The following is a 21,452-nucleotide window of genomic DNA, read 5'->3' as shown; positions in this document are numbered from 1 at the left end:
ATCAAGTCAAAACAATTCACATGAAACCAATCAAAAAATGACCAGTTGGTAAACAATGTCCAAACCACATTCCAAAGCAGCAACACACAGGAGAAGCAATCAGATAATTATTGTTTTCATTTTTCTATGAGGCTTCTCATGTTCCCAGGAGAGAAATCCTGTTGAAAGGGATTTTCCAGAAAATACGACAGTGACAGGGGATGATGCTTTAGATGGAGAGCTGTGTTTTATTGGGTTCTCCAAATTATTTTTATGGTAGGGGTTGTGAGTGGTAATCCCTCTTGCTCTGTTGGACATTAAATCTCTGGGATTCCTGAGGTGGAGTTTCCCTCTCTTGTGAAATCTGGTTCATCTCAAACGGGGTATTCAGGACTTTGTGTGTGCTGGGATTGGAATCCCAATCTTTCCAATTGCATGAAGTGCAGGGGAAAAACCCCAAACCATCTCTGACTTAGGGAATTACAATTTAAATTTGCAGCACTCAAGGAATCAAATCTTGAAGTGCAAAACTCAGGTAAGAAGGTAAAAGCAGAGTTGAAATTACAGAAGGTCAGAAACAGCGCAGCCTTTTCTACACATCATTTACTCCTCCTGATGCATCATCCACGCTTCCAAATGAATGTTCCCCATGCTGGATTTTAGGGACAGAAGTTTATTTTCTCATCATGAAATGAAGTTTTGAAGCATTATCTCCCTCCTAATGAGGTGAAACTTGTTTTCCCTTTCCCTCCTGGTGAGTGCAGGTAGCCAGAGACCTTGTTAAGTGCTCCTAAATTTGGGTTTAATTTCAGCAAATTCCAAATTCAACAGTTTCTGAATGGGGATATGCTGAGGTAAGAGACTTTGCTAAATTATGAGGAAATTAATTGTGTTAAGTTCTCACCTCATTAGATAAGTTGGAGCATTTGCCAGAAGTAAATGCTGTTGTGGTGGTTTCACAGTTATTTAGTGGTTAGCTTGGTGTAAGTGTTTTAACATTGCAATTAGAACACAGATACATTTTTATTCTTCTGTTGTAAAATGATTTAGTATGTGTAATTAATCTAGTATGTATAATTATTCAGGCCTGCTCTAGGTTTCTCTATGCATTCTTAGCTTTATGGCAGGGCTGTGTGAAAAAAAATATAAAATATTATAGGCACTGGCATTAATTTTTATCTGTAATGCATGTTCCTGTTAAAGGAGAGAACATAAACTCTGCTTCCAAGGGTAGCTTTCCTCTCACTGTTGTAAGCTGAAAATACAAAAAACATTTGTTATTTCAAAGAAAAACATGGAATAGAGGCTCTAATGTTGCCTCTGGTTATCCCCTGATGTTTTCTGACTGCATCCTTCTTCCCTTGGGAGACAAATCCAAAGTTCTAAATCCATCCACAGAGTTTTCTGTCTCTCCCTCTCAGAGTGTTCAAGCCTTTGACAGAATTCCTGTTCTTGCTCAGTTGTTTTGGAGTGTTAGTGATGCATGGGTGGATCAGGGGGTTATTTTCCATAATGGCTTTCTTGGCTCTTTTCCTGCTAGGAGAAGAGAGAAATAAGGACATGAGCTTTGCAGTAGGGCATGAGCTGTGGTTGGTTCTTGGCAGATGTGTCAGCACAAGCAGAAATCCTCCTGCCTTTCCTGAGAGCCCAGTCCCTGGAGGTTCATGAATTCCCTGCTTGATTTCACAGCTTCATTTAATGAGCCTTATCAAAACCAGGATAAAATTCAAGACTTCTTGGGGTTGTTGTCCTCTTTCCCTTGGCTGGAGATTTTGGTTTATCCTTCTTAAAATCTCCTGCCTGCACTGCTGAACTGAACAGTGTGCAGGAAATCTTGGGAAGGGCAGAGCCTTGCATCCTCTGGAATGCAAAATGGGAATAACAGCCAGCTCACAGCTTCAAGGCTGTAATAAATCTGATATCAAATTGAATGAAAGGATAATCTCATCCCAGGATTTCCAGGATCCCTAGATCCACAAAAGGCTGCTCAGTGCCCTGCAGGTGATGCTCTCCTGATATGATTTATGTGTGACAGGTTGGACTTTGGGGCTTGGAGCAGCCTGGGACAGTGCAAGGTGTCCCTGGGGTTTAAGGTCTCTCCCAGCCCAGGCTGTTCTATAATTCTGTGGCACTGCCTTAGTTCCAATCAGCTGGAGGGAGGAGAAATTTGTAGAAGGAAAGAAAGGCAATCCTATTTTCTCTCCTTAATTTTCTTGTCTTTTTTTTTTTCTGTCTTTCTTGGACACTTGTCCAGTGTTGATGGTGTGGAGTGCTTTATGCAAGGTAAAAGATCATCTTTTCCAAAAGCAATCTCCTGCTGTCTGAAAATTCCCTGTCTCATTTGATGGATAATTACATATTTGATTTCAAACAAATGAGAATTGCTTTTTGTTCTGTGGCAAGGAGTGCAAAGGAGGATTTTAAGACCTGAAATCCCCATTGGGCCTGTTTAAAATTCCTATTGTAGTAACACAGAAGTGCTACTTTATAGGGTTTAAAAAAGAAAAGCAGGAAAGTAGAACCCTCTAATAAAGTAGATGGCAAGAAAAAAAGAAGGAAAGTAGAACCTTCTACTTTTCTCTAGCAGGAAAATAGAACCCTCTAAATAGAACCTTTGTCCATAGTGGGCAATTCCAGGGAATGCTGGCACAATTGACAGATCCTGCCAATCTGAAGGACCGTCCAACTTACTCTTCTATGTGAGAAATCAATCTCCTGTGAGCTGTCACACCATGGAATAGAAAGTTTTAACTTAATTGAGATTGAGTTAAAGGTCACAGGAGTGTTGGATGGATGGGTGTCCTGTAAATTTTTCACTCTTTTTCTTTTCGCTGCTGATTTACGTCCGGCTGATTTATTATCGGAGATAGCTCAGGGATGACATTTGCTCGGTTTCTCGGCTGTTTAGGCTTGTAAGGTTTTCTGTGAGCTGTTTAGGTGGCCTGGAAAGGCCCAGGGATGGCCTTGAAGAGCCGACGCTTAAAAGGACGAGGAGAGACTTCTGATCTTGTCTCGGTCTCGGTGTTTATTAATTGTTTATCTAAAAGATTTTCTTTCAGCCCGACAGAGGTCTGCACAGCAAGTCAGCCATGGGCACACTCTGCAAGCCCCCGGGCGGTCACTTATCTTTATACCCTAAGTTACGTGTACAATATTTATCATTTTTCCCCAATACCTTCTACCCTTATTAACCAGTGCACTTTTAGTAATAACCAATCCCAAAGTGCCACCACCACCACAGAAGATGGAGGCCAAGAAGAAGAAGAACAGGACACGCCCCAATTCCTCCATCTTACTTCTTTAGACCCCCCTGTACCAAAATGCTAAACCCTGTGTTTTACACTTTAACTAACTTATCCCTTCACAATTCACCCAGTGAATTCCTCCCAGCCCTCATACAGGTGTCATTTCCTGTGTAGGATCAAAATCTTGCCACCAGACACTTCTGGCAACATTCCAGGACTCCCGAGCCCCCCAAGGGTGGTCTCGGCCTCTCTGCACCTCCATCCTGAGGTGCTGAGATCCCACACTGTCCTGCCTGTACAATTCCTGGCTTTCCCCTGTCCCAGACAACCAGAGGGAGCTGTCCATAAATCAGTGTGCTTTGAGAAAGGGAGCATTTTTCCAAGCTGATCGCATGGATAAATAACACTGTGAACTCCTGGTTAAGGTTGAGTCAGGGTTTTTCTCAGAGGGTATTTTCTGTACAAGAGCAATTATTACTCTGTCACGTCCCTTTGAGCCACCCTGGATGTTTATTAAGCCTCTTATTCCTTTTCTCAGATTGTTGAAATAATAACTTTTCCCTGCTTTATGATGAAGATTTATAGTTTGATAGAACCATGGAAGGGTTCCACAAGGATCATTGGTAGAGCTCCCAGACCCCCAAAATCCCACCCTGGGCATCCCTGGAGCAGTGTCCAAACCCTCCTGGAGCTCTGGGGGAAGAACCTTTCCTGATCTCCAGCCTGACCCTGCCCTGGAGCAGCTCCAGCCCTTCCCTGGGTCATGTCCCTGTCACAGAGAGCAGGGAATGGTGCCCAGGGCCTGCTGCAGATTGTCTTTTAATATTTTATAGAAGTAACAAAAAGCCAGCACTGGATTTTCAGGGATTTTCAACAGCAGATTTGTTGAATGGTTATAGCATAAAACAGGAATAGTCCCTGTCTAGGCTGCACCTAATAAATATCTATATATTGGTGTCATTTGCTATGCTCTGCTTTCTTTGAGGAAGACATGGCAGTTGTAATTAATTTGGAAACCAAGCCAAGCCTGAATTCCACATTACATGGCTGAGAGTTTTTCTCATTTTTGTTAGAAGAATCCAATTTAGCTGCGATTGACCTTTGTTCCTTCCTTATAGCAGAAGTTATTTGAGGAGCGGGTTTTATCTGAAGCTAATGTATTTGATGTGTTTAGGGAGAAATTTATAAGGAAGCTCTGAAAAGGCTGCATAAAAGTTATGGATCTGAAAATATTTGAGGAATTTGGTGCATTCTGGTGTGGGTATTTTAAGGCTGTGACAGCATTGGGTTCAATCTGTTTTCCTTAGCTGAAATGAGCACTCAGATTTAGCACCAAGTCCCACTTGGATTGCTTTAGGTTGTTTATTTTTCCTTGTTTTTCATCTCACCTCATATATAGGAATGAGGTGCTGGTGCCATGCTGGCAATATTACCCCATGTTACTTTGTTATTATTATTATTAAAAATGACATTGTGCCACGAGTTTATATGGGGCTTTTTCATAGAAATAAAATATGTTTGTCTCCCTGAAGGGATCAAATAATTGACACATTTGCAATGTGTGCAGGTGTGGTATTTAGTAGGCATGGCACATCCCTGCCTGGAATAGAAGTGTGTGAGGCTGCTTCTGGAAAGTTCCTGAAGCTTTAGAAACTTCCTTTCATCCTGCTGAATGCTTCAAACTTGGCCAGAAATCCAGAACCCAGAGATGTGGATATTTCCCAGAACCCAGAGATGTGGATGTTTCCCAGAACCCAGAGATGTGGATGTTTCCCAGAACCCAGAGGTATAGATATTTTCCAGAACACAGAGAGGTGGATATTTCCCAGAACCCAGAGATATGGATATTTTCCTGTCCATCCCTCTCTTTTCTATCAGTACCCTGGAGGTTTTTTTAAACATAACTAAATTTATGATGAGGGTCTTGTTCCAAGCTGTGATGCATTTCAGGTAGTTCATGCTGTATTTATACCCGATGGACAGAAATTTGACAAGTGTTCCTTATGCTGAACATGTGAGAAATGAGAGATGCTCAGTCCGTGCCTCATCTAATCTTTGTCTCACTGCAGAAGCAGAGGTGCCAAAGGCAGGCACAGCTCCTCCCTGGCACAGGAAATTGTTTTCCTGTGTGGAATTGGTGGTTTGACAGCAGAAAGGCTCCTAAAGCACCTGGGAGAATTCCTGTCCTTGGGTCTTCCCATTGGACTTGGGAATTAGGACTTGTTCCCTGGCAGGGTGGGCAGGCCCTGGAATGGATTTCCCAGAGCAGCTGTGGCTGCCCCTGGATCCCTGGCAGTGCCCAAGGCCAGGCTGGACTTTGGGGCTGGAGCAGCCTGGGACAGTGGAAGGTGTCCCTGCCATGGCAGGGGTGGCACTGGATGGGATTTAAGGTCCCTTCCCACTCAAACCCCTCCATGGTTCTGTGATTCTATGACATCACCTCAAGCTCATATTCTGCCTTCATTTCATGCAGAAATACAGAAAGGGTCGATTTTGATCAAATTTTGAATAGGCTTCTGGACAGGGATCATAAATGAATCATTTCCCTAAATGTTTTATCTTACCTGTGTCTGGAACTTTTATCCAGACATGCTATTTTTGCAGCTAACAGCAAGCACTGAGCTTAGGAGATTTTAAAACCACCTATTTTTCTATAAATCATCCTCTTCTACATTTACCTTTTTTTTTTTTTTTTTTTTTCTAATCCCAGTCCATCCAGCAGATCAGATGTGAGAATTATTTTGGAGGGTATTTGGATATAGTGTTGGTCTAGTGGCTGCTGAAGATGAATAGTCTCTAAATAAGTAATAAAGCTGAAGTGGCTGTAACTCGCTCTGAGGAGTTTGTTTATTGATACTTTCTGCCACTTGAACTTAGATTTTGCTGCCATCAAGTTGAAATGGGCACTGCCATTGGTTTTTTTATTTTTCTCATCTTTGTTTCTAGGGGGGAGAGATGGGGGTTAATTGTGGGATTTGGGGTTTTTTGATTGGTTCTTTAGAAGCTGCATGAGCATTATCCTGACAGGGCAGTTATTTCTTATTACAATGTACTCCAAAGCAAGGGTTGAAATTACAGTTTAAGGGAGGTTATTATACTTTACTGCCTCATCTAGAAGTTTGCTAAGCAAAATATTTGTTTATGAAGAATTCCACTTGGGTTTCTGTAGAGCTGAACCCATGACAAATCATAATTGGTCTTTTGTGTGCAAAAATATTTTTCATGCCTTCAGTCTTTTATTAAATTTATTCCTATTTGTCCCCATCTCCAGATACTAATAACAATTAATTTTAAAGCTTCATATGAAACTGAATAGAGCCATGATTTCCATTTTTGATCCATTTCCCAAACAGTGCCCTCTCTTTTAATGAGCTGGAAAAAAAAATGTGTGAATGTATCTATGAAAACTCATAGTTTATCTATGAAACCTCAAACTTCAGAGAAGTTGTGGCTGCCCCTGGATCCCTGGAAGGGTCCAAGGCCAGATGATTGCTCCCTTCTTTCCAAACCCCAAAACCCCTGGATTTCCAATATCCAGACTCTCCCTGCACTGCCAGCATCTTTTTTCCAGCCAGGGTGATTGCTCCCTTATTTCCAAGCTCCAAAACCTCTGGGTTCCCCATCTCCAGGCTCTCCCTGCACTGCCAGCCTCTTTCATGATTGTTCCCTTATTTCCAAGCTCCAAAATCCCTGGATTTCCAATATCCAGACTCTCCCTGCACTGCCAGCATCTTTTTTCCAGCCAGGATGATTGCTCCCTTCTTTCCAAACCCCAAAACCCCTGGGTTCCCCATTTCCAGGCTCTCCCTGCACTTCCAGCATCTTTCCTTCAGCCAGGATGATTATTCCCTTCTTTCTAGGCCCCAAAACCCCTGGGTTCCCCAGCCTGACCAGGCTCTGTGCAAAGCATATCCTTGATTTGTGTTTCCACCACACCTCTATTTTTTAATTGGAGGATTTAAAATGTAGCAATTTTGTTTAATCCAGCATTATGAAAATTTAGTGATAACGAGTCAAAGGCTTCTGTGGAGAGCTTAAGAGCTCACTTTCAGAGCTTCATGCACAATTCTGTGTAAATATCACAAGGACCTCGGGCTTGTGAGATATCTGGGAAGTTCTGGTAAATAATGCACATGTAGTTTTTAGTATAAAAAGATCTCACCTGCCTGTGAGATTTCTGGATCCTGGGATCTGCAGGGATCTCATGGCCCTGCTTTTTTCCTTGTGCTCACTCTACAGAGCCCATTCTGCAGGTGGCCATGGCTGATCAGCTGGGGATGATCCTTCTCACACCAGTGCTTTTCCAGCCCTACGACAAACTGTCCCTTTTAGAGTCTCATGGTTCCTCTGCATTAGCAGGTCCATTCCAGGCTGATTGCAGCCAGCTTAATGGAGCATGGGAACACCTCTGCAAGTGCTTGGATGCCAAAAGGGGAAGATGGATGGTGGTGGCAGGAGCCACTGCTGCTGCAGGAGAAGCTCAGCGTGTCCCTGCTCTTTCTCCTGCTGCTCTTCTCAGCTGGAGCAGCAAGAAGCTGTTCCTCAGTGGATTTTGGCTTTTATCACTAAATCTGAGAATTTTGGAGTCACTGCCTTCCCTTTTCAACTCCAGCTTTGTCTATCTGCTGTGGTTTCCAGCTGTTGGTTTCTGTGGTTTCCAGCTGTTGATGGCTCCAGGCACTGAAATGGCCAGGGCTGACAAGGAGCAGTGCAGCTCAAGGCATGGAACTATCCTTCTTTTTTCCTTGGAAAGGGTGCTCAGGCCTTGGCAGGGGCTGCCCAGGGAGCTTTGCAGTGCCCAGCCCTGCAGGTGTCCCAGGCAGGGCTGGAGGTGGCACTCAGTGCTCTGGGCTGGGCACAAGGTGGGCACTGGGCACCGCTGGGACTCCAGGGGCTGGCAGGGATTCTCCAGCCTCAGTAATTCTGGGATTCTGTAATTAAACAATAATGAGATTCTCCTTGGTGCTCTGGACTCCTAAAAGGAATTAGATTGGGCAGAGAGCTGAATGCAGCTCTGTGCAGGGTGGGCCTCAGGAGTGCCTCTGCCTCTTCCTCCCTCCAGGTTTAGTTCTTGGTAAAAGGAATATTGTGAAAATACTCTGGAACTGAAACAAAGCTCATGTTTCACGTGGCACTTGTGGAAAATCTGGAAATCTGAGACAACCAAAAAAAATGCTGTAGGTGACAACTCAGCAGTGGTAGAGGATCAGTCTCTCTGTGCTCTGTTGCTGTGTACTATAAAAAGTTAAATATGGATTCTTGGTTTCTATTCCAGCTGTCCAGGAATTATTTTACCAATGGGCAGGGCAGATTTTGCTTGTGGTCTCCCACCCAGCTAGGAATGACACATTGCCCATGGTAATCACACATGAGGAGACTGTTTGCTGTGAGTTTTGCTGAAGAGTATAATTTTGGGCACATTTTACAGCAGTCAGAATAGTTGAGACCTAATGGCTATGTGGGAAATGTCAGAATTCAGCAGTCAAAAAGTCAAATTCCAAAAGCCTTTAGGCACCACTAAATTCTGATCATGCAGAAGGGACATCATCACCTGAAACGATCATTTTAAAGACACTGCCTCACTCTGCAGGCACTGGGATTGAAATGCACACAGAAATACAGAAGGGTCACTATTTTTATGTTCTGTGCTGGCCAAGGGATGTCTGTGCACATCCAGGGCAAAAACAGATGGGCAAAGGGTGCAAAATTTTCTTTTGGGGTTTTCCCACTGTCTCAGATGTGAGGGTGAGCTCCAGCTCCCATCAAACCTCAATTAGTGATTCTCTGATTATTAAATGAGGAGCAACCAACAAAGAATGGAAGAAGAGGCCTTGAGGCTTTTCCACAGAATAGAGGAAAATTGATGATGCTCAGTGACTGCAGGCCCTTCAGAGAACAACTCCCAGCTAAGCAGACCTTAAAAGACAGGATCAAGTGGTACTTTTATTTAAATGCTTTCACACAGTGTAGTATCACTTTCATTAGATTATTCCATAAAAAGTTCTCTGCCATATAACCACAGTAAAATAAAATATGAGGGCTTAAAAGATTCTGCCAGATGGTGCTGGCTGTGAGTTGTCTCTCACCAGATCATTGGTGTTCAACCCTCAGTTTTGTACGTTGAAACAATAAAATCTTAAAATATGGCTTCGTTTTGGAGAGATATATATAATATAATATATTAATATAATATAATAATTTTGTGAGAATTACTCTGGTGAAAAAGATGTTCTGCCATTAAAGATGAATGGTTTATAGAATTAATCCTACTCCCAGAGTATTCACTGATATATTTACATGGGTCATGTGTTCTCATTCCCCAAATGTGAATCCATAAAGGCTCCCTACAGGCCACGTGCTGAGGCTTTCACCACAGCCACAAGCCAGGCCCCCTGTGTGATTCCAAGATCACCTGAGGAGATTTCCAGGCCTGGAAAGTGAGGAAAAGGTTCTGCAGACCTGCTTTAACAAACTCAGTCACTTAAATCACCGTGCATTTAACATAATAGTTCCTGAAGGCTGTGAAAACCTGGAATTATTTCACATCAAGTTGCCTCATTATGGAGTTTATTGGTAGTGTCACGTTTAATTTGCTGGAAATGGAATTGCTGTGAGAAGAGATGCAATTTTCACAGTCATGGAATCTTGTTTTGCAGCATGGATATATAAACACACTTTTAAAACTGGGGTGCATTTATTGATTAATAAAATACTCCCAGAAATTTCCAGATCCAGTGGAAACATCTTGTGGGAGCTCAGTGGTGGTTTTCAATTGAGAGTGCATGCTTTTAGTTCTAATTAAAGGGATTTTCAATATCTTACCTAAAATATATAAGTGAAAACAGAAAGTGGAGCCCTGTGGTTCCTTGGTGATCTGAAAGCTTTTGTAAGCTGCTTGTGACACCCTGGCAGTGTGAGCAGGATATGAACATGAAGTTGTAAAGACACCTCCAAATGGGAAATTGTTGAAGGATGGAAACCATGAAATGGTTGGAAACCCCTCCCTTCACACCTTTGAAGTTGGAATAGTTGAATATATTCAGTGTTTTTGCTGGCTGTAAAACATCTGCTGTCCAAGGAGGTTTGTCCTTCACACAGATCCCACCTGACCTCAAGTTCAGCAGCTCAGTGGGAAAATTTAGGGTGGATATATGGAAGAAATTCTTTCCTTTGAGGGTGGGCAGGCCCTGGCACAGCTGTGGCTGTCCCTGGATCCCTGGCAGTGCCCAAGGCCAGGCTGGAGCAGCCTGGGACAGTGGAAGGTGTCCCTGCCATGGCAGGGGATGGAATGAGATGAGCTTTGAGGTCCTTTCCAACCCCAAAATCATTCCATGTACAACTTTCCAGCTGGGACAGGCACAGTTGTGTGGCAGGTGATGAAGTATCCCCAGGAAGTTTGCTGAGGGTTCACACGCACCATAATTCCACACTATCTTTCCCGTGCAGACGTTTGCCCTGCGAGATACCAACAATTTTACGGCGTTTCCTGCAACCCCTGGGAGTGAGTTATGGGTTCATTTCTGCAGGGGAGAATGAACAACATTAATGGGACTTTGGAGAGCAGTTTGAGTTGCAGAATGATGTATCCTTATCTTTTGAAGTTCTCCTGTACCAATCTTTGGAGCAGATATGAAATCATTCAAATGGTGCTTTATGATCTCCCTTTAGGAAAACAAATGTGCGTAAACATCGCTCTCTTTTGATGCCCTATGAAGTAGCTCCTACCTTTATACACTGATTATAGCCACTGTGCTTATAGATCCTGCTGTCTTCCCCTTTTATCTTCTTATTTGTACCCCAGATCTTGAACATTATTTTGGTTCAGATTGATAGAAGCTTTTGTTTTGGGATTTCTGCTGGTCAGAGTGACTTGGAGATGTGTTAGAAAATCTCTTTTCTTAGCTTGGCTGTCAAAGGAGTCAGAACTCTTCAGTTCTCGTTCTCAAGGTTGTTTATTGTTTCTTATCTATAAAATTCTTTTTCTGGCCTGCTGAGGTTCATTCAGCAGGTCAGACAAAGGCACACTGGTGTCATCTTTTATACTAAAAACTACCTGTACATTATTTACCATAACTTCCCAATACCTGTCACCTATGTTAGACAGTGAGCTTCTACTCTAAACCAATCTATAAGTGCCAACATCACCCTGAACATGGAGGTTAAGAAGCAGAAGGAAAAAGGACAAGGCACACCCAAATTCCTCCATCTTGGGACTCTGAGCCACCATTCTATAAACCTCAAAAATCTATTTTTTCCCCCTGTGACTATTCTACTTGACTCTCTTGACTTCATATAAAGGTTGGTAATTGTTTTTTATGGGTCAAGATCAAAGGCACAGGGGTCCTGGGCTCTGTACCAAGGTCTTTGAGCTCCCTGGGCAGGGGTTTGAGCCATCCAGGACAGCCAGAGGAATCTCCTGGGGTTTTTTGCACTTTTGCATTCAGGGGAAGTTGGGTGTGGAAAAATACATCCCAAAGGAAACCCAGGGATCTTGTGAGTAGGTAGGTGCTGAAAGGACTTATTTCCACTTGTAGGCCACTGATGAGAATTAAATTGAGGTCATCCCTGGGTACAAAGGTTTATTTGAGAGTGCTGGCGTTGAGATGAGGTACAATTAATGTGTGACCTTGGGGTGCTGCTGCAGAGCACATCCTATTGTTCAGCAGTGAAAGCTCCAGAGGGAGAGAAAAATGGCTTCAGAGGATGCTGTCAGTGGTGCCACCAGGGTGGTGGGACACTGCTGGGGCCTGGCATCCATAAAATGACTGTGGGGCACCTTAAACTTATTTGTTTTCTCCTTTAGGTTCCATTTTCTGGAATTTGTTCCCCTGGGACCTGTAAATTTAACCCTAAGTGTTTCCTGTCGAGTCCTGGGGGGACCTGGCATCAATAAAATGACTGTGGGGCACCTTAAACTTGTTTGTCTTGTCCTCTAGGCTCCATTTTTTGGAATTTTTCCCCTGGGGCATGTAAATTTAGCCCTAAGTGGTTTCCTGTCTTGTTCCCACCTTGGTGGGGTCATTCCTATAGGAAAGAGGGGAAAGAGGGGAAAGGGAAAGGGAAAGGGAAAGGGAAAGGGAAAGGGAAAGGGAAAGGGAAAGGGAAAGGGAAAGGGAAAGGGAAAGGGAAAGGGAAAGGGAAAGGAAAGGAAAGGAAAGGAAAGGAAAGGAAAGGAAAGGAAAGGAAAGGAAAGGAAAGGAAAGGAAAGGAAAGGAAAGGAAAGGAAAGGAAAGGAAAGGAAAGGAAAGGAAAGGAAAGGAAAGGAAAGGAAAGGAAAGGAAAGGAAAGGAAAGGAAAAAGGGAAAAAGAAAAGAAAGAAAAGAAAGAAAAGAAAAGAAAAGAAAAGAAAAGAAAAGAAAAGAAAAGAAAAGAAAAGAAAAGAAAAGAAAAGAAAAGGAAAAGGAAAAGAAAAGGAAAAGAAAAGGAGTCCTCTCCTGAGTCCTCCTGGAGTTCTCTCTGCCTTTCCCCACACCTCACAGTAGGTGTTTGTTCATGGTCATCTGGGATAGACTCATTAACCCAGACTTTCCTCACATGAAGCATCAATCACCATGATAAACACTGAAATTAATTCATTCTTAACCACATCCTTAAATTTAGGGGCTCTTTCACACCCTATTTTTAGTCATGGATACTTTTGTAGGTGTGTTATTCTCATGGATTGTGAAAGAGAAGGTCCAAAACACTCTAAGGAACACCTGGCAGGTTTCTGGGTTCCATCATGTGTTTGCCAACTGTGGGTCACTTCTCAGCAGAAATTAAAACATCTCTTTTTGTCTTCATATACAAACTGTTTAGTGCAAATCACGTTATTACAGTTATTAACAGTGCAATGTTAACCCTTGTGGATGGGTCAAGCTTCTTCCCACACAAACTGCACTAAATCCATGGAGGAATGACTTGGAATGCCACAGGCTATGCACCCAAATGTTATATTCTCCAAATCCTAGTATTTAATAATCAGTTGGTGTTCCTTGCCTCCCACATATTGCTTGGAAAATGTTCTCATTAATTCAATCTGAAGCAAATCCACTCTTTTGAGCTATTGAGGCTTTAAAAACCAGGCTGGATTTGGGATAGTAGAAGGCTGGTAGGTGTCATCAGGCTCACACTGCTATAGTAGAGTTTGGGGGTCTTTTTCCCCAAAACTCACAGTATTTCTCTGTTAGACCTTTGTAAGAAACACATTTTGCCAGCTGGAATAATTTGCATGGCAGTTTTTTCCCATTTCGCTGCTCCTGCTGTTTATGCAGAGATGTAATTTCAGTTGTAATTTGACACAGGCTCGTTTTTCTGTCACTGTGAAGATTTTGGTGAGGGGAGGTTTGCTCTCCATCTCCACTTGATGAACAACGCAATATTCAGATGCTCTGTGGACCCTGCATTTCAATTTGGCTCATCATTGGATGAAATATGGAAAATGTTCAGTGCTGTGTAATCAAACGATTCAAACCCTGACGAGGCCAGGAGGTGAGGGGTGGGAGTGCTGGGTTTGAAAAAGCAAACCCAAAAAGCAAACTACCTTCTTCTAAAGTAGTTTTAGGAAAAGACTGAGGAATTGCAGGCCTGTCTTGAAGAGGGAACCTGGAGAATTTGGAGAACCAAGATAAACAGGGGAACCCTTGGTGTGGGGTGCATGGAGAAGTTGGAATGCCACAGGTTGGAATGGTCTCAGGAGGAATTCACATGGAGAATTTGCAAGGGTAAGTGATTGTCCTGACCCTTTCCTGCTGTGTTTGGATGGCAGAGCATGGAAAACTGAGAGTCCTTGACTTGAGGTAAGCAGGACCCAGCACCAACCACAGCATCAGTGCCTGAACAACGGAATTCTCATCCTAAACCCCACAGCACTGCACCAGCTCCTGGGAGCAAAAATAACTCAGTCCCAACCAAAGCCAGGGCTTCTGGGAGAGCAGGAATTTGCTTTGCTTTCTTCAGAGGGGTGGAAAAGGATCAGGCATGGAGGAGACACCAGGAAAATTCACGGGAGCATGTTGGATTGGGATACTTGGATGTATTCATCATCAAAGGGATGCAGAAGCTGAGAGGGAACAGTTGAATAATGTAATTTTTGGCCAGGAAAGACTCTTGTAACAGTCACATTTTTCAGAGCCTCCCCCGTTTTCTTCAGTGCTGGGATTTGTGCCCCTAGCACTTGGCATTCTGATGGCATCAGTGGTCTATCACTTGTTTAGTTTTTCTCCTTGTTGTATATGGGATTCTGAAGTTTCTTCATCATTTCATGGGCTCTACAAAACATTATTGTTATGCAGAGGAGAAAATACCTAAGTTTTAGTCAAGGGTTTTTCACTCATTTGAGGTTTGTGTTAAAAAATTTAAAAAGTGGGTTTGGATTTTTTGAGTATGATTTTTTTTAGTGCAGCCTCCTCCAATTAAGAACTTCTTGATAAGAAACAAATTATTGGAAGAGCTCTCATGATATAAGACTGAAATGAGTTGTTTGTTTTGGGCTTGCAATTATTCTCAGCAATAGTTTTAGAATTGTAACTGGTTTGTAAGCTTTAATAATCATAATGCACCATCACACCTTGCAGCATTCCATGGATAAATCCATCTCTGCTTCCAGCCTGGAGTATCAGCGCATTTAACATGCTTGTGTTTCCCATGGTTTAATTAAGATTTTTAATTAGCACCATTTCAAATTGCCCATTCTGGCAGCCTGTGGATGGATGGAATGGGGATCAAATTGTTGCCTTGGGAGAACATTGGAATTTACAGTGGAATTTGTGCAGCCACGCTCAGCTCAGGTGGTTTTTGGGCATTTGAAAGCCAGTGTGTGCCTTCCTTCTCCATCAGTTACGGGCATTTTTGTGAGATTGCTTCCTCTGGCACGTGGGCAATGAGAATTCTGTGTCCCTGACAAATAAAATGAGTATTTCTCCCCCAGAATTAGTGAGGGGAGGCAGCCGGAATGACTCCCTGTCTATAACGCATTCATTCGGAGCAGAACAAATGGTGTGAGATCCCTGCTGTCTGCTCGGGTTCCAATTGCACTACATGATGACTTAAAAGGAGAAAAAAAAATAATCATGGAATGTTATTTTGCTCTATTTGAGATGTGGAAGGAATTTTAAGTTCTTTCATGTCGAGACCACTTTGGCTTAGTAAATACGAAGCTGAATATTCAGCTTCAAGCAGAGACAAGAATAATATATTTTGTCATGTAATATAAAATAATAATATTACCACAAAATTCTATGATATAACATAGCAAAATAACATCATTCAGCTGAGAGGCTGCAGGGGCTAAGTGTGAAACTGAAATCCTGGAGAACATTTCAAAACCAACAAGAAAAGATGGCCCTTATTGAAGGAAACAAATATATTTAACTGTCGTCTCGGGAATGGAAACACCAAAATCATCCAGAATTTAAAGTCATTTTGGTCATTTTAATTCAAATGCTTATGATACTCAAATGTCCACAGAAATTAATGCCATTACAAAACCTCAGTAGCTTTAAAATTAATTATTCCTCGCCAGGAGCAAAGGTTTAGAGTCACCTGTGATTTGGTAAAAGGGACACTTGAGAGGAAAATTGTCCGCTTTTTTTAGCTTTTCTAGTTATTGTGACTTGAGTCAAAGCCATGTCTTTTACATTATAGTCAAAAGTCTTTAAATCATCACCCCTCAGCCTGCTCAAAGACGGGGGTTGTTCATTGGGCAATGCTGTCAAAAGCATTTAACAAAAAAAAATTTAGGATTGGCCATTTTAATTCTGGATTTTTTAACAATTTCCTGTGGGGATGAACCAGAGCTTCTGGATATTGGAATTTTCTTCATTTTTTTCCCTATGGCTGAGGCAGGTGGACAATGTGAAGTTAGCAAAGGGGTGAATTTTAATTTTCTCCTGCTTTTTGTCCTGCAGAGACTGTTCCAAGGCTTTACCAATGGGAAATTCCACATTTAGGTTACCAATATCTAATTCCATTTTTTCTGGGAAGACTCTGTGATTCAGCTGATGAAATATTTTTCTCTGTATTTGATTTCACTGCTTGTTTTGTACAGTATGGGGGAAAAGGTCTGCACAAGGGTCGTGGAACTCCATTGTTTAATTTAGGGAGGGATGGGATCAGAGGGTCTGGTTTTCAGAGGAGAAATGTGAAAAAATTCTGTGCATTATATGCTGGATAGAAAATACTGGCTGTAAAATTGTAGATATATTTTACAGAGAGTATTTAACTTTTAAGTAGTAAGAGCCTGATGTTTGCCAGCAATAAAGCATTCATTGGAAGGTAATAGGGTACCAACAGCTGGATCATAAAACAGTTTCCCCCAGTGTGGCATGAGAAGAAATTATACTGCTCATGGATGGCAGAGAAATCCTGCTGCACACAGTTAAGGGGGGATGCATGAAAGGAATCAAATTAGGATGGGAATATGCTTTGCTGAACATCTAATTGCTACATTAAAAAAAAACCCCAGAAAACAAAAAAAAAAAAAAAAAAAAAACAAAAAAAAACCACAACATCATTTATGCTGAGCATCTTCTGACTCCAGATGCAGCCAGAGCCAAGAAGGGGAAACTGCAGCCTTGGAATTCCTCCTCTGAGCTGGCTCTGCCTTGGTTTGTCAGGGAATCCCAAACTGGTTTGGGTTGGAAGGGACCTTAAATCCAATCCTATTCCACCCAACCATGGGCAGGGACACCTTCCACTGTCCCAGGCTGCTCCAGCCTGGCCTTGGGCACTGCCAGGGATCCAGGGGCAGCCACAGCTGCTCTGGGCACCCTGTGCCAGGGCCTGCCCACCCTGCCAGGGAACAATTCCTAATTCCCAATATCCCATCCAGCCCTGCCCTCTGGCTTCCCTGTGTCCTGTCCCTCCATCCCTTGTACAGAGCCTCTCACCATCTTTCTTGTTGGTCCCTCACATACCGGAGGGTAAAAATTATGTCACCCTGAAGTTTCTCCTCTCCAGGCTGAAGAATCCCAATTTTCTCAGCCTTTTCTCAAGTGCTCTGCCTTTGACAGGCTTTATTCTTGAATTTCAAGAAAAATTTCAAATTTTCTCACATAGTTTTCTTGTTAAAATTGCTTTTGTTCATCCCTTTGTCCACTGGGACTTGCCATTTCCTTTCCTGGAGGGCTTTCCACCTTTATTACTTAATCATAAAATAAATGGAATTTTATTTAGAAAGTTTCAGGCATATTAACAACGAAGGGAGTCACAAATCCTGTAATGGAGTTCCCATCCCTGCAGGTGTCCCAGGCAGGGCTGGAGGTGGCACTCAGTGCTCTGGGCTGGGGACAAGGTGGGCACTGGGCACAGCTGGGACTCCATGGGCTGGCAGGGATTTTCCAGCCTCAGTGATCCTATAATTCTACAGTCAATGGGCTGAAAGACTGGGAAATCTATCTGAGGGTTCCTTGTGGACCTTTTTATATTTATATTATATATTTGTAACTATATTGTATTATATAAATATAATATATTGTATTATATATAAATATAATTTTATTTTTGAGGATTTGTATTTATATTATATTATATAAATATAAAATATATTATAATATATAAATATATTATATATATTATATATTTGTATTTTGAGGATCTTGTTGGCAGCAGCAAGAACTTCAAAACTGCCTCATTACATGGTGCCCAGCAGACTCAATGGGAAAAAGTTGTTTCTTCCCCTGATTAACAGGGAAAAAAATAATAATTTTTAGCATTCTCCTATGGGAAGTGTTGAGCATTCAACACTCAGATTGGACACCAGCAAAATGGTGACATTCCTAAGATTCATGCAGGTCTTACGGATCATTCTGGGATTCTGAATCCTCAAGAGAAGTATTTCTGGAGTGGTGCAGAGGCATTGGGATCTGTCTGAGTGCATCCATCTGTCCATCTGTCATGGGGATAGGTGCACACCATACCTCTGATGCCAAGTGCTTTGTGTTGCTTCCCTGCTTGCCAGGCAAATGGAAAAGGAGCAAAAAAACCCAAAAAACTGCCTGGAAACAAACCCATTTCCTTTCTACAATTTGCTCTGTAGAGCACAAGCAAAGAAGCAGAAAAACACAGTAATTACAATCCTTGTCTTGTAATGGATATTGCAATTATGAACGGATAATTTCCCCGATTTTTCTCTTCCCCACTAGCTTGGAATTCTGTGTGAGCACACCCAAGTGCTTTGTGTTTCTGTGGATCCTCTCCTGATTCAGCGTTTGAGGCTGAGTTTTCTGTTCAGAGGTGAGGACAGCACGAGGGACCTCTGAGAGGGCCAGGGATGGAGAGCTGAGTGGAAAAATCTGGTTCTTCATCTAGGTGGGGATGCAGAAGCTCCACATCCATCTTCCTGCTGTCAAGACCTCCAGGCACACTCCAGCAGTGGTTCTTCCTTTCTGTGCTGTCCTCTGGGTGACTCTGGGCTGTCTGTCTGATTTTCAGACTCTCTGCAGACGTGGCAAGATGCTCGTTCAGCCATCAGCAGCGCCCTGAGTGGTTTTCAGTTCATCCGGCTTGGCAAGAGGCTGTTCTTGGGTCTCTTGAACCCCTGGAAATGACAGCAGAAGGAGATTGAGAGGTGAACATGTCTGAAGAAGGTTTTGTGCAGCAGGACAGGATTTTTTGCAGGCATTTGATCTTTTCCTGCCTTCTTCCCAGGAGTTTTTGTGGTGGGAGTTTTGCCTGCTGTGTGTGTAAGAATTGCTGTGTTTGTTCTTTTAGGATGGCTGGATTTGTGCATTTTATGGATAGATGGGACTGCTGGGAGGCTGCCTTTGATTTTGTTTAACCAAGTGAACCCTGTATTTTTTGGCCAGCTGATATGTACAATCACAGAAGCTTTAAGGTTGGAAAAGTCCTCTAAGGTCATAAAACCCAAACATAAACCCAGTTCATCCCTAAACCATGTCCCCAAGTGCCACATCCACGTGGTTTTTGGACACCTGCAGGGATGGGAACTCTACCACTGCTCTGGGCAGCCCCTGCCAAGGCCTGAGCACCCTTTGCATGCAGAAATGGCTGCTGCTGTCCCAGCTGAGCCTCCCCTGGCCCAGCCTGAGGCCCTTTCCCCTTGTCCTGTCCCTGTTCCCTGGCAGCACAGCCCGACCCCCCCTGGCTGTCCCCTCCTGGCAGGGAGTTGTGCAGAGCCACAAGGGCCCCCTGAGCCTCCTTTGCTCCAGGCTCAGCCCCTTGCCAGCTCCCTCAGCCCCTCCTGGGGCTGAAGGACGTGTTCACATGAAGATAATCACACAGATATGACATTACACAACACTGGTTCAGCTTTTTCTCTCTAATTCTCTACTTTGTATTTTTGCATGGCAGCACATGTGTTGTCACAGTTTGTGGTCATTGGGAGTGGGGCTGGGGCTGAGCCTCATCCCCAATGGGCTGCAGCTGTGCAGGACAGGTGAGTGATATTAAAGGTAATGAGCCATTAATGAGCCCAGGGGCACTGACCAATCACCCAGGAGCAGAGGGCACACAGGTGCAGTGCATCAACATGAGGGGATAAAAGGTTGGGCTGAAGCACAGAAGGGGCAGTTGCTTGCAGCTTTCTGAAGTGGAGTGGTGTTACTCTGTGTGAGCAGATACCTGAAGCCTTCTGACCTGGTAAGGTGTTACTCTGGTTGGAGTGAAGCTTTCTGAAATTCTTTGGTGATACTCTGTGTGTTGTGGCTATCTCAACTGTGACATGTGCTGTGACACATATTCTTTAGTCTGGGAACACGGACAGAGAATATCCTTCCCTCATGGCATGCAGATGAGAATCCACAAGCAAATGAACTGATGGAAAGGAGTTTGGGTTGCATTTATTTTAGTGATATATTTAGTACCACTCTCATTAATTATGCAGTGTTACAACCTTTAAATCTTCAGTTCTCCTTGTTTTTAAATGCTATTAAAAGCCTTGATGCAGAAACACATCCCTGAAATCCATATCCCACTGGTGGCCCCAGGACCTTCCTGCTCCCTCTGGAGTTGCTGCCTCTGTGAAGATCAATGCCCCAAAGTTGCCAGCAGCTCTGGATGAGCAATGCTCTGACTTCTGCTTTGTGCCCCTGGGCTTTGAAGGTGTCCCCAGCCTGAGGAGGGGTCACAGAGCCCCACATAAACCCTTGTCTTCTGAAGAGCTCTGCTTTGTGTGATCCCTGTTCAAACACAGCCTCCTGGCCTTTCCCTGGCAGGATTTTCACTCTCCTGGGATAAAGTGCTGCAGATTTGTCTGAGCCAGGAAAGGCTGGACCACATGACAGCAAGGGATTAAATGGTTCTGTCGATGCCAAGGGTATTCCTTGTGGACAGCACCAGAATCAATTGATCCTGAAGCATGGTATGATTCTTTGTTTTATTTTCAAGGCTACGATTTAAATCCTTCCAACTCTGTTCCTTCCCATAAAATACAATAGAAAAAACGTTAATTAGCAGTGTGACACAAAGCAATCATGACTGTGAACCCAAAAATGCCATCAGATTTCAGTTTGTCAGTGAACTAACAACCAGATCTGGTGATGTTAAATACCATTTAGGGATTGTTTAGCCCCCTCCACAAAGGCCTGAGGGGCATTAGGAGAAAGAAGAGTGATGCTGGATGTGCTGTACTTTGGTAAGCCATGTGAAATTTAAGAGATTAAGCAGAGCAAAGACTTTGTCTCAGCAGGAGGTGCTCCCAAAGGGTGGGATAACAGATAATCCCCTCATGCTACAACAGCAATCAAAGCAAAGCCAGGACAGCCTGCAAAAACCTGCCTGAAAGGCTCTCCTGGTGCTACAGAGGCACTTTCAAAGTTGATAGAACAAGATCAATTCCCTCTTTATCTAAACACTGAGTGTTGGATGTTGGGGCTCCTCTGATGCTGCCAGCAGCTCTGTCTCAGGTGGAAATCTCTGAGATGTCACCTTCTTTAGCAGCTGTGTTTACACCCAAATGGATTAATAAAGCCCCTCTCTGAACGAGGTTGGTGTGTTTGAGGACTATGAGAGTTTTTTAATTCTTATTTTATTTTTTGCCAGTAGCAGAATTCTTTCATTTTTAGCCAGATGGCAGCTCTGGTGGATATTTTGCGGGCACAAGTATCTGTTGACCTGCTGGAAATGGAGAGAAGAGGGAAAATAAAAGTGAATTGGAAGTTGCAAAAGAGGGTGTTGGTCTGAACGGCCTTTTAGCCATTGTCAGGAAATCAGTAAAATCAGCAAAAATGTCTGTGAGGGCTTTGATTTGTAGCCTTTCCCCTGGGGCTCCCTGAGAGAGCCCCTGCCTGG

This window comes from Ammospiza caudacuta, chromosome 9 (genome assembly GCF_027887145.1).
Source record: "Ammospiza caudacuta isolate bAmmCau1 chromosome 9, bAmmCau1.pri, whole genome shotgun sequence".
In the NCBI taxonomy this organism is placed as follows: domain Eukaryota; kingdom Metazoa; phylum Chordata; class Aves; order Passeriformes; family Passerellidae; genus Ammospiza; species Ammospiza caudacuta.
The sequence above is the reverse complement of the archived record's forward strand: the minus strand, read 5'-3'. Positions refer to the sequence as shown.